A 13,573-nucleotide genomic window follows, 5' to 3' on the forward strand; every position below is an offset into this window, starting at 1 on the left:
CAGCCTTCCTATTTAGTTTGGTTCGGGGATATGAATGTTTTGGACTATCTTCTGTTTCATTACGTTGTGTCTGTCATTTTACCACACACATACTGCAGAGCTAATTTAGTTCCTTCATCCTGTCTGCTCTTGATCTCCTCCAGCTTCTGCACCTTCGCCTCGATCTCCATTTTCTTTCATCTTCTCAATCAGAAAGTCCAAGTACAAAAATGTAGAACTGAATCAACCTTCAGGGCGATCTGCTCCAGTCTGACCCATGTTTGAAGGCTTCTTCAACAAGTTGGGACTTCTCTGTTGAAAGTTCCTTCAATTCCTTTTGCATATGTTCTAAAAGACTTAACTTCTTCTCACAGTCAGCCTTGTTCTTCATATACTTCTCTTCCATAGCTTTCACAGTCCACTGAACTCTTCTGGTCTTGTTGACATATCTCCAGGCCTCTCTCACATGAGCCGATGCAGGACACTTCCCAGTGCAGACAGTGCAGCGGCCTCTCTTTATCACCTCGCAGTGTTGCGGACTCGGAACAAGTGTACATCCAGGATAGTGACAGTTTTCCTCACAGACTGTGCAGCACACAGCTTTTTCAAAATAACTAAGCCTCATCAACTTTTACCTTTAGTAGGTTCCTTCGCCTTGTAGACTTCTGTAATTTCTACAGTGAAGTTTTTATTCTTCTTCATTTCCTCTGAATGTTTCTGATAGCTTCTAGGGTTTTATTAATTTCCACCTCTTTCTGTTCAGTCAGTTGGATTCTGTCCTGGAGGTTTTGGAGAGAGGATATCAGGCTGATGCGCTCATTCAAAACTTCAGCAGTGGTCATCAGTCTTGTAGGTGCAGTTTTTTCCAGGAATCCTGTGATGCTCTCATTCCTTTGTCGAAATTTGTCTGCCATTTGCAGGAATTCTGCGTCGTCTTCTTCTGTTCGGTCTTCATTCTGGCAGTTATCAACAGAAAGTGAACAGGCTGGTTCTTTTCATTTTTGGCACATTTAATTTTTGTTTGTTGAAGGGCTTCGATGGCGTTTCTGGGTCTCTGTCCATCTGAGTGAGTGAGAAGAGCAACAATGTTGTTCTCAAGGTTTCTTCCAAAAAGAGACATCACTGAGTTCAGGACATATGATAACCTGTCACTACACGATTATCTGTAGCCTTCATCACCAAACCCACTGCATGAATCTCATGAACTCCGTCTTCTGATCGAAACAAGTCAAACAATCTGTGACTGACTATTGCGTCATATTCAATCCCTCTGGTGTCTCCAAATCCAGGAGTATCGATGATGGTCAGGAGAACGGCATAGTTTTACCTTCAAATCCAAAGATCTCGTACACAATCACGTCTGATGTCTGACTGTCAGACTGACTCCTACCGTCCTCCTCTACAATCTGAAACCAGATTTTATCCTCCCACTTAACTCCCATGGTGTAGTTGACCATCGTGTTGATCAGGGTTGATTTTCCAGCCCCTGATTCTCCAACAAGTAAGATGATTTTGTTTATCTTGCTGATGTTCTTTTTACCCAAGGTTACTTTGTCAGAGGTCCAAAGCTCCTCCTTTTTTAGCTTTAGCTGGTAGATAGCAGGAGATCCTGGTTGGATCAGAAGACTTTTAGAGATGACATCCTTGTATTTGGTGGAGAAATTCCTGTAGAAAAAATCAATAATTTACCCCTTATAGATGTAAGATGTATAGAAAATAGGCCCAAAATTATTCCTACCCCTGGCAGATTTAGGTTTAAATCTTTTAATTTGACCTACAGGAAGCCATAATGTCCTTAAATGGTTAAGTCCGTGTCATGACCTATATGAAATGAGGTAAGGTTTGGTGTGGTCACAATGAGGCCCTCTATCCTAAAAGACTTGAACCTCAATACAAAGATAAACCATCACAAGGGCCAAGATGCAGAGAGCTGCTCAACCGTTGGAAGAATGGTTTTACTGCTGTAATGCCAAAGATTTTTCCATATATTATTATGGATAACTTTTTCAATGCATTTCTTTTAATGGATGGTAAATAAAAATAAAGAATTGTTTTCACTGGTTTTTCTGTTGTTTATGAGAACCTTGTCTCATTTTCTCTGAAAAACAAAGTTCTCTTTTGAACGAAAATCATATTGAAATTAATCTGCTAATGGTATGAATGATTTTGGGCTTAATTGTAATCATAGAAATATTCATGGTCGGTGCAAATTTTGCTGTAGAATTCACTGAGTACCCTACATAAATTTGGCTCTTTTTCAGTTGAAGCATTTGTTATTTGTACATTTGATACTAAATATACTAATATACTAATTCACTATTTGACAAAGTTTTTCTGCTATAAAACATTTTATAACTTATGGTTGTATTGTAAAGTAGAAGCCATGAAAACACAGAACAGGTACCATTGATTAAGATCGTTATAGATCAGATTACCGTGTGAAAGTAACTCACAAACTTAGAAAAACACTTTCCACTTCTAAAAGTATTAACTGCATTTAAGATATCCACTGCCAACTTCAGTTCAGTTCAACTTCAGCTCACTGGAAAGAGCTTTTTTAACCTTGAGTTTTCTTATCCAATTTTAATGTCACAATGTCTCAGCATGTAGCATAGGGTAGGGTAAATGAATAACGAAATGAGCAAATGTAGCTGAGACATAGTGATACTGTAGTCTGTCAACAACAGCACTGGGTGTATGAGACAAAACACTCACTGGCTGTTTAACACTTCAAGAGGTTTGTAGTTAATCTCAATCTAAACTTGGAATGATTTGTGTTTTATATCACACTGGAAGCAGAAGTAAAGATAATTCCTCTGATGGCGTATTCTGTGCTGATGGTTCATTTTGAAGCTTCATGGAGGTTTGCATACGGTACTGTGCAGGACAGGGGTCTCTAACCCTTGTCGTCAAGATCTACAGTCCACAAAGTTTTAGATGCAATCCTACTCCAATCAAATGAATCACTCATCTTCAGCATTTCCCAATTTGATGGTATACTGAGAAGGGTTTTCAATCATTTGATTCAACTGTGTTTGTAGAGACGATATATCTAACACCTGCAGGACATTAGATCTTGAGGACTAGAGTTGAGACATCTTATTTAGGTTATAGGAGGACTTCACTACTTGGTATTAGAAAATATATTTTAGTATTAGAACTATTTATACAAGTTTATCAAGAACAGCTTCTTTTTCATTTGGTGAGCGAATGACACTTGTGTTGCATTTAAGGTGTAACAAGAAAGTTATAAAGATTTTACAAATTTTTCTGGGTATAATTGATTTTACCTGTCAAATAGTCACTGGTTACTCAGGAAGCTACTCAGGTGGTTACTTAGTGTTACCCTAGAGCATCAATAAGAAAAGCAAACTAAAGACCCCTACATACTCGGGCATTTCTGAACCACGCGGACTCTGAGCATACTGTGCATGGACAGTGGGTCTTCATGCTCAAGTGTACTGATTACCTAAAATTCTGTCGTGACAAACCCTTTATTTCACACAATTCTAGTGAGAACTAGCAAGTCTGATGAGATATTTTGGACACTAGTCCTGTTTCTTCTCTATCGGGGAACCCTCAACACACCAGTCAGTGTGGGACAGAGAATTGCAGTCACATGCATCCTGCAAAGATGGATAACCGCAGCAGCGCGCAGCATCCTACTGCAGATCCTACTGACTTGCAGGCTCTATGGTTTTTCTGAACCGTTGTTCAGAAAAAAAAGGTCGGATTCAACATATTGGACCACCTCTGCTCTGCTGCTGGCAAAGAAGTCTGGGATGACGTCTTGTTTTTTATTCTTATAGTTCTGCATAACACACCATGTCAATATTTGCATGTATATTGCTAATCTAACCTGTTGATATGAAGCATTTTCATGTGTCTTCCTATAACGTCTCAGGGACAACTCTGTATCAACTTTTATCATGTTGAGTCAACTGTATGACAATATTAAATCATGTAACCCCTATTCTCAAATTTATCAGCCTGGTGTCACATGAGAACCAGTTTGATGTGAACACTATTTCTACTGGGCAGCTTGCTGTGCGACATCAAGAATGCCTACATAGTTATAAAAATTTATCTTTGTGCGTGTAACCCAGGTAAAACTGCCCTTAATCCCGCCTTTGCTGCTCCATTGGTTAGAGTGATAGTCAATCACACAGAGTAGTCAGCCATCATTGCACCTGGAGTGGTTTTTAGGCCTGCTCCAGCTTTTTCCAATCAGATGTGAGGGGGAGAGCTGGAGACAAAGGAGCTGCAGGTTTGTGCTTCCAAACAATTAGTTCATCTCTTTGTTATGTACTTTTAAACCTCATAATAAAAAATCATGTAGATCTGGGTATCCAGTGAGCTTGGAGCCAGGAAGTTCTCATACAGTGATCTATAAATGGAATTGGTGAGTAATGAACACAATGTTTTGTTGTTTGACATGTTGGTGGTGTATCCAATGCTAATTGTTCATCAAACATACCATCTGACTTTTTAATTCAATACATGTATTTAAGATAATGAAATGAATGCTGATATCTTTATTTTAAAGATTTGATTGTGGATATGATTTCTGGATATAACTGAAAAAAGTCTAGTTAACTAGCAGGATGGTAATTTACTGGACCTGTTTATTTCAATACAGGCCAGGTGACCCTTTTTTGGGTTAAACGGTGGTGAGCTTCTGATAACTGGCTGGAGAACCTGAAATTGACTCCATACTGGTCTGGTAGGAGGCTGATGGTCCACAATATTTCCCCCTCCATCTCACTACATGGACACACATCTCATTATTCATCTTGAGATGTGTGTCTTGGACATTTTCCTCTTAAATATCTGGACAAACACATCATGGACTTTTAAATGTGTGTCGGTCAGACGTTGTGCTGACCAGGCGGGGAAAAGTGAAGGACTCTTTGTGCACAATTATATAGAAGATCTACTGCAGTACTGTGTATATGTTGTATTTTTGTTTTTTGTATGTTTTGTCTTGTAATGTTTACTTATTTCCCTCTTTAAAATGCATAGTATTGAAAGCAGTTATTCTTTTGTGTTGTTTTATGATTACTGACAACAGCTCCAGTAGATGAATTTAGTCTTCTGATCTCAGATGCTACCTAGTCTTCTTGCTATATTAAACACTGCTATATGCCGACAAGATGTCTGTTTGGAAAAGATATTCAGATCAAGCAGTCTGATTGACAGACCAATCAGACTGATTGGTCTGTCATTAGACTTCCAGGTAAATGGCACAGAGGATGCTTCTTTAAAGTCTTTTGATGATGTTCATGTCTTGGAGCAAAAGACTTCAGTCAAGTCTCTGATCTTTGAACTAGTCTGTTTTTTCAAGTTTGTTTATAAATTTGTAGATTTGAAACTATTTTATGGTTTGTAATGTTTCATTTCTCTATTTTTTTACTGCTATTTTTAGCTGGTTAGAGAAACTTGTAGGTTCTTAAACATTATTCACATCTGCGTTACATAGCAAACGGCTGTTTTGACAGACTATTTGTCTTGGCTACTGTAATAAATATTTTCAACAATGTCAACTATGCATAAGAGTGTCTTTATGTACAGAATGACATGTAATGAAAACACTCACAATATAAGAGCGGTTGTGTCGTGTTTATGACAGCGTCATGTCAGTCTTATATACACTGCTTCAAATAAAGTGTTACAATCAGAAGAATGGCTGGAATTCCTCTGGATAGGCAGTAAAGACTTGATACAAACTATAAAAATTACAACATGCTCTAACCCAGAACGAAAAGACATAATTGACTGTTGGCATCTGAGGGGCTGATCATTTTTGAGATAGTTATACAAGTATTTAAAATAAAACTGATGTTTGGAAAAGCAGTATTGAAAAGTTGATGACCTGTTTAAGCAGAAAAATTTTAAATTTTGTGGAGGAGGGTAATAATCTTGACTTAACAGACTAACATACACACCTATATGTATATATATAGATAGATATTCCAACCTGTTAAATCCTGTAAAGCAGGGGCGTCACCATCCAGTCCTTAAGGGCCGGTGTCCTGCAACTTTTAGATGAGCCTCTGCTGCACCACCTCAATAGAATAATAGGTGATTAGCAGGCTCTGGAGAACTGATGCACACAAGGAAGAGGTAATTAAGCCATTTCATTCCTGTGTTTTGTACCTGTGGCACATCGAAAAACTGCAGGACAGTGTCCCTTGAGGACAGGAGTTTGACACCCCTGCTGTAAAGCATTTTATGTGAAACTCATCTGTTTGAAAAGTGCAATTTAAATAAAATGTGAAATTTACATTACAAAGTCTTAATGTTTGAATTTTAACAAAGTAAACATTTGTTTATGTGATACTTTGTGACTTGAACAGGCTTGTGGAAAAAATCCATGAGTGATGGTTTTGTTTGTGCCATCTTGTGGTGACACTGTGCAATTACACAAAACAAACAAAATGACCCCCTGCTGGGAGAGGATTGGAGGGGAGACATGTTAATCTGGAGCTTACTTAGGGGTGCAGTTTTTCATAAGGACAATTTCCTCTTGCTCACAGAAAAAATAGGAGTATCTAATTTATTTACTTTGTATCAACATTATTAGCTTTTCTTTGCTCTTTCTTTTGGTTTGTTATTTCCTTTTAGTTCCTGTAAAGCTCTTTGTATTGCCTTGTTCTGGAAATCTGCTATATAACTTAAACTACCTTTACATATCCGTCCTGCACTATTTTAGTAATGGCATCATCAAAATGAGCACCTTAATTACAGCTAAATTGAGAGCAGAGCCGATGAGTGCAACAGATGATGGTCTGTCTTAATTTAGTAGCCAATCATTTGGGTTAAGTGAAAACTGTCCAGCACGTTTCACAAGACTTTTCATGTTTTCATCTTTGTGCATTTTGTTATCTTTGGTTAAAATATTCTGTGAACAATTTTTAACATCAGCTGAGAGATGTTTAGGATCTGTTTAGCATTTGTGCTTTGAATAAGAGCTTCTGTCACAAAGTCATTAGTTAATGTTCCACAGCAAATGTAAAAACACTTATCACATTAAAATGTCTACTAGAGACTTTCTCAGATATTATTTGACATAACGTTCATCTGGTTTCAGATGTTGGACGATTTAAGTGTTACTCACGATCTTTCCATTGTGAGGAAGTCGTCCAAAGATCTCCACACGTTGGAACACCACTTGTGTCTAACAAGAAAATCAAAAAGATATAGCTGCTGTTCTCATTCATTTCTACAGCAGTTACCAATATTAGACATTTATCATATCTTTCACCATGACATTAATAACATACCATTTTGATAAAAATTTGTTTGTTAGTAAATACATGAGCTCTTTGATTATTAAACTCCCATTTAAAATTGCTAATTACAAATGATGAAAAAGCAAAATAGTAACCTCAAAATTTCCTAATTTTTCTGAACTATGCTATTTTGTGTGAATATTCTGTTGTTTTCTTATTTCATATAGCTAAACTAATTAAATCTGAGCCTAACCTGTGTGTAAGTTGCCCGTGGCTCCTTGTGAAACTCAGGGAGAGAAGGCAGATCTAAAGTCAGTCAGTGTGCTGCGGTTTTATACTGTCAGGGAGGACAAAACACTGATCACATGGTTTCTGACATGTGCTCATCATGAAATGAAATCTTTGGCTGAAGAGACCAATAACACGCCCTGAAACATTTCCTGAAGTTAAAACACAACAAACAGCAGCCAGACACAAAATGAAAGGGCATAAAATAAAGAATAATAGACTTTTTAACTTGTTTGTTAATTAACAAAGACTAGGAGATGCATTTACATTTAATTACTGTTGATAATTCATTTAGAAGGACAACAGAAACCCTTCTGTTTATTAGCTTTTGTTTAAACTTTGGGTTAATAAATTATGAAAAAAATATATAGTATTTTAACTCCCTTAATCAAAGTTTACAATAGACTTGAATACCAAAGATTAACTGCAAGGCTATTGAAAGTACATGTTATTATTCTTGTAGTAAATCTTTTTGGGGCATGAAGCTCCCTCAAAATGCATAAAAAGCATCTTAAAACACATCATTTGTGGTAAAGATGTACATGGATTAAGGCTTAAAAAACACAAGTGCAAATACAAAAGGTTAACAGGTTAAACAGGTCCCTAGGGCGCTGTTTGCTGTTTACTTGAAACCATGCAACTAGTTACTACTATTATACAAGTTTCTCTCATTTGAAATTTGACAGTTAGGTATTTTTTCATTCACACCACATAGCAGCTTTCAACCACTGATCATTAGTATTTTCAACTTTGACAAGCAAGAAAAAGGTACAGGACTTATTACAAATGAAACTTCTTTGAGTCTGTTTATCATCCACCTTTCCAAGAATACAGAAACTTTGTGAAACAAAATGTTCCTTACTGTGTGAATCCTTCCACCTCTGAGTTGTTGAGGAGTACCAAGTGTTTGCAGTAATTTTCAAGTTTGGGCCAGGTAAAAGGGGGGCATTTCATGGAATGATGATAATGTCTGGATTTTCTTGGTTTTGGGGATCCATAATCATCCTTAAATGTCTGTAGCAATACCTGGTGTTCAGAGCAAACAGCTGGGAACAGTGCAGCAGGTGTGTTTATACAGGTGAGCAGGCAGACTGAACACGGCAGGCAGCTGTGGTCTCGTTGATGCTTAATGTAAGTGTAGCTTTACGGACAAACTAGAAAGTAAAGGTAACATTACTCTGTTTGCAGACTGAGTGCAGCAGGGCGCTGGACCACGTCACGGTGGTACACAGCTGGTAGATGGGTTTCTGTGTGATGGAGCCAAATCCCACCATTCACATAAATGGCTGGACAAAGTGAGAGTTCATGTATTAAATTGACTGAAGATAAAAAAAAAAAACATAAACAGAAAACTGGAGCATACACATTTTTACAAATGGCTCTACTAAGTTCCTTATAATTTCAGATTTTCATGAAGCCTTTCTTCAGGTGAAGTTAGAAAATTAATGGTTGTTACAAGTTAATTTTCTAAATTATGGAAAAGTTTTTGTTAGGCACGCTGAAATAAAAAATTGGTTCAATGTTGATATCTTTAGTTTATATGCTGTTATGGCTATTATATAAACTTTTTATTCATTACTTGAATAATTGGTATGATAATCAATAGATACTTGATTACCAAATAATCTTTTACAACTTCTGTTTGCCTCTGACTTGCTGCTTGCACACTTTCCTTTTCTCTCCTGTTCTGAATTTCTCCAGCCAAACCAGTTCCAAAGCTACATTCCTTTGTCTGGCTTGAAGGTTAGCACAAGTGGATTTTTATGACTGTTTGTCTATAAGAGGCAGGCAGGTCTGAGTCTGGACAGTGACCTGAACTCCTCTCCATTTTTTCTTGTTCCTTCCTCATTTGGAGGAGTTCAGGTATCTTAGGGTTTTGTTCACAAGTGAGAAAGTGTTTCAGTTTGATTGATAGAAGCAAGCAGACTTTTCTCTGTTGTTATTTCTGTCTCAGAAACATTTACAGAAAGTCAAAGCAGCATTGCTTGAAAATCTGGTCAGCTTTTAAAAATGTTGCTCAGCAGGAAATAGATTTTTTTGTCAATCCACAGACAAGAGGTGTCAACACACTCACGCACCATCGCCTGTTCAGATAAGATCTAGTATAGTACATGCTGTCAAACCTCCCTTCTCTCCATCAGAGCATCCATGTGAACTTTGATGAAAGACTGAAAAGCAGAGATGTTAAAGAAAACATTTTTTTTTAAATCTGTCACAGCAACTAAACTAAACCCCCGTTCAGTTTTTCTTCCTGCTTGTGAGAATCAGGATGCAGAACAGTGAGATTTGCCGGGTATCGATGGTATCCAGGTTGGATGAATGCGAACCGGACGTTGGGTCCAGCCTGTGTTGTTCATGAAAAGGTCAGCTAGAGGTCACATTACGGCAGAAATAACTCAGAACCGGTCTGCAGTTTAAAACTAAACTGCACCAGTAAATCTTCCTCCCCACATTTTAACATGCACTGATTTAAAAAATACTTTTAGAGACATTAGTTTATCACTCTTAAAACTTTTTCTCCTGGAAGTTCACCAAACTTCCAGGAGAAACTAGTAAAACTAGCAGGCTGATGACTAGTAAAACTAGCAGGCTGATGACTAGTAAAACTAGCAGGCTGATGACTAGTCAACATTTAAAACGCCAACATGTGGAGTAGCAAAAGCAAATGTCTGGTTCACTGGTGAGCCTGACATGCACTGATCGACTCCTGCATCTTTAAAATGTAACAAGTTCACTGAAATGTGTACAGTGTTCAACTTTTGCATCAAAAGACCTGTGAGTTTGGTGCTAGCAAACATTGAGCTGGTTTCAGCAAAAGTTTCAATTGTAGTTTTAAATTTAAAAAAAAGAAGAAAGAAACTATGGGTGATTGCATAATTGAATAAATATACAAACGTCTTGCCGTAGTGTCCCGACTCCGCTCTGGCTCGTTTTGCAGCTGATGTGGGTGTGTGATGGTTCTCCCATCAAGTTCATTTAGCTTAAATCAGCCAAATGGATTTTAAATGTTGATGCAGCACAAGAGCAGCAACTTGCATTTATTGACTTTGTTTTGTCTGTGATAGAAGTTGCAGATAAATCTGTGTCATGGTCAGTTGCAGTGATTTGCAGATTCTGACAGCAGCGACTCGTCTTAACATTCTGGGACCAGTAGATGCAGTAGATGCGGTAGATGCAGTAAATGCAGTAGATCAGTAAATGCAGTAGATGCCGTACATGCAGTAAATGCAGTAGATGCAGTAAATGCAGTAGATCAGTAAATGCAGTAGATGCGTACATGCAGTAGATGCAGTAAATGCAGTAGATCAGTAATGCAGTAATGCCGTACATGCAGTAAATGCAGTAGATGCAGTAAATGCATAGATGCGTAATGCAGTAGAATCAGTAAATGCGTAGATGCAGTAAATGCAGTAGATGCCGTAAATGCAGTAGATCAGTAAATGCAGTAGATGCAGTAAATGCAAAAAATGCAGTAGATGCAGTGAATGCAGTAAATGCAGTAGATGCCGTAAATGTAGATGCAGTGAATGCAGTAAATGCAGTAAATGCAGTAAATGCAGTAGATCAGTAAATGCGGTAGATGCAGTAAATGCAGTAAATGAAGTAAATGCAGTAAATGCAGTAAATGCAGTAAATGCAGTAAATGCAGTAAATGAAGTAAATGCAGTAGATGCAGTAAATGCAGTAGATGCAGTAAATGCAGTAGATGCAGTAAATGCAGTAGATGCAGTAAATGCAGTAAATGCGGTAGATGCAGTAAATGCAGTAGATGCAGTAAATGCAGTAGATGCAGTAAATGCAAGATGCCGTAAATGCAGTAGAATCAGTAAATGCAGTAGATGCAGTAAATGCAAAAATGCAGTAGATGCAGTGAATGCAGTAAATGCAGTAGATGCCGTAAATACGGTAGATGCAGTAATGCAGTAAATGCAGTAAATGCAGTAGATGCAGTAAATGCAGATGCCGTAAATGCAGTAGAATCAGTAAATGCAGTAGATGCAGTAATGCAAAAAATGCAGTAGATGCAGTGAATGCAGTAAATGCAGTAGATGCTGTAAATACGGTAGATGCAGTGAATGAAGTAAATGCAGTAAATGCAGTAGATCAGTAAATGCGGTAGATGCAGTAAATGCAGTAAATGAAGTAAATGCAGTAGATCAGTAAATGTAGTAGATGCAGTAAATGCAGTAAATGCAGTAGATGCCGTAAATGCAGTAAATGCAGTAAGAAGTAAATGCAGTAGATGCAGTAAATGCAGTAGATGCAGTAAATGCAGTAGATGCAGTAAATGCAGTAAATGCAGTAGATGAGTAAATGCAGTAAATGCGGTAATGCAGTAAATGCAGTATATGCAGTAAATGCAGTAGATGCAGTAAATGCAGTAAATGAAGTAAATGCAGTAGATCAGTAAATGCAGTAGATGCAGTAAATGCAGTAAATGCGGTAGATGCAATAAATGCAGTAAATGCAGTAGATGCAGTAAATGCAGTAGATGCAGTAAATGCAGTAAATGCAGTAAATGCAGTAAATGAAGTAAATGCAGTAAATGCAGTAGATGCAGTAAATGCAGTAAATGCAGTAAATGCAGTAAATCAGTAAATGCAGTAGATGCAGTAAATGCAGTAGATGCAGTAAATGCAGTAGATGCAGTAAATGCAGTAGATGCAGTAAATGCAGTAAATGCTGTAGATGCAGTAAATGCAGTAGATGCAGTAAATGCAGTAGATGCAGTAAATGCAATAGATGCAGTAAATGCAGTAGAATCAGTAAATGCAGTAGATGCAGTAAATGCAAAAAATGCAGTAGATGCAGTGAATGCAGTAAATGCAGTAGATGCCGTAAATACGGTAGATGCAGTGAATGCAGTAAATGCAGTAAATGCAGTAGATGCAGTAAATGCAATAGATGCCGTAAATGCAGTAGAATCAGTAAATGCAGTAGATGCAGTAAATGCAAAAAATGCAGTAGATGCAGTGAATGCAGTAAATGCAGTAGATGCTGTAAATACGGTAGATGCAGTGAATGAAGTAAATGCAGTAAATGCAGTAGATCAGTAAATGCGGTAGATGCAGTAAATGCAGTAAATGAAGTAAATGCAGTAGATCAGTAAATGTAGTAGATGCAGTAAATGCAGTAAATGCAGTAGATGCAGTAAATGCAGTAAATGCAGTAAATGAAGTAAATGCAGTAGATGCAGTAAATGCAGTAGATGCAGTAAATGCAGTAGATGCAGTAAATGCAGTAAATGCAGTAGATGCAGTAAATGCAGTAAATGCGGTAGATGCAGTAAATGCAGTAGATGCAGTAAATGCAGTAGATGCAGTAAATGCAGTAAATGAAGTAAATGCAGTAGATGCAGTAAATGCAGTAGATGCAGTAAATGCAGTAAATGCGGTAGATGCAGTGAATGCAGTAAATGCAGTAGATGCCGTAAATACGGTAGATGCAGTGAATGCAGTAAATGCAGTAAATGCAGTAAATGCAGTAAATGCAGTAGATCAGTAAATGCGGTAGATGCAGTAAATGCAGTAAATGAAGTAAATGCAGTAGATCAGTAAATGTAGTAGATGCAGTAAATGCAGTAAATGAAGTAAATGCAGTAAATGCAGTAGATGCAGTAAATGCAGTAGATCAGTAAATGCGGTAGATGCAGTAAATGCAGTAAATGAAGTAAATGCAGTAGATCAGTAAATGTAGTAGATGCAGTAAATGCAGTAAATGAAGTAAATGCAGTAAATGCAGTAGATGCAGTAAATGCAGTAAATGCAGTAAATGCAGTAAATGAAGTAAATGCAGTAGATGCAGTAAATGCAGTAGATGCAGTAAATGCAGTAAATGCAGTAGATGCAGTAAATGCAGTAAATGCAGTAGATGCAGTAAATGCAGTAGATGCAGTAAATGCAGTAGATGCAGTAAATGCAGTAAATGAAGTAAATGCAGTAAAAGCAGTAGATCAGTAAATGCGGTAGATGCAGTAAATGCAGTAAATGCAGTAGATGCAGTAAATGCAGTAGATGCAGTAAATGCAGTAAATGCAGTAAATGCAGTAGATGCAGTAAATGCGGTAGATGCAG

General features: G+C 37.5%; 1 long non-coding RNA gene and 1 pseudogene across 1 annotated transcript; both read right to left on the minus strand.

The window, feature by feature from the left end:
- Positions 1 to 229: 229 nt before the first annotated feature.
- Positions 230 to 1,556, minus strand: LOC129355011 (uncharacterized; annotated as a pseudogene).
- LOC129355052 (uncharacterized) lies at positions 1,557 to 7,152 on the minus strand. The gene is made up of 3 exons (XR_008605230.1): positions 7,097 to 7,152; positions 5,957 to 6,044; positions 1,557 to 1,644 (listed from the first exon to the last, which is right to left on the minus strand). It is a non-coding gene; the product is annotated as an uncharacterized LOC129355052 (long non-coding RNA).
- Positions 7,153 to 13,573: the final 6,421 nt, after the last annotated feature.

This window comes from Poeciliopsis prolifica, unplaced genomic scaffold, assembly GCF_027474105.1.
Source record: "Poeciliopsis prolifica strain line A6 unplaced genomic scaffold, Auburn_PproV2 SCAFFOLD123, whole genome shotgun sequence".
NCBI lineage: Eukaryota > Metazoa > Chordata > Actinopteri > Cyprinodontiformes > Poeciliidae > Poeciliopsis > Poeciliopsis prolifica.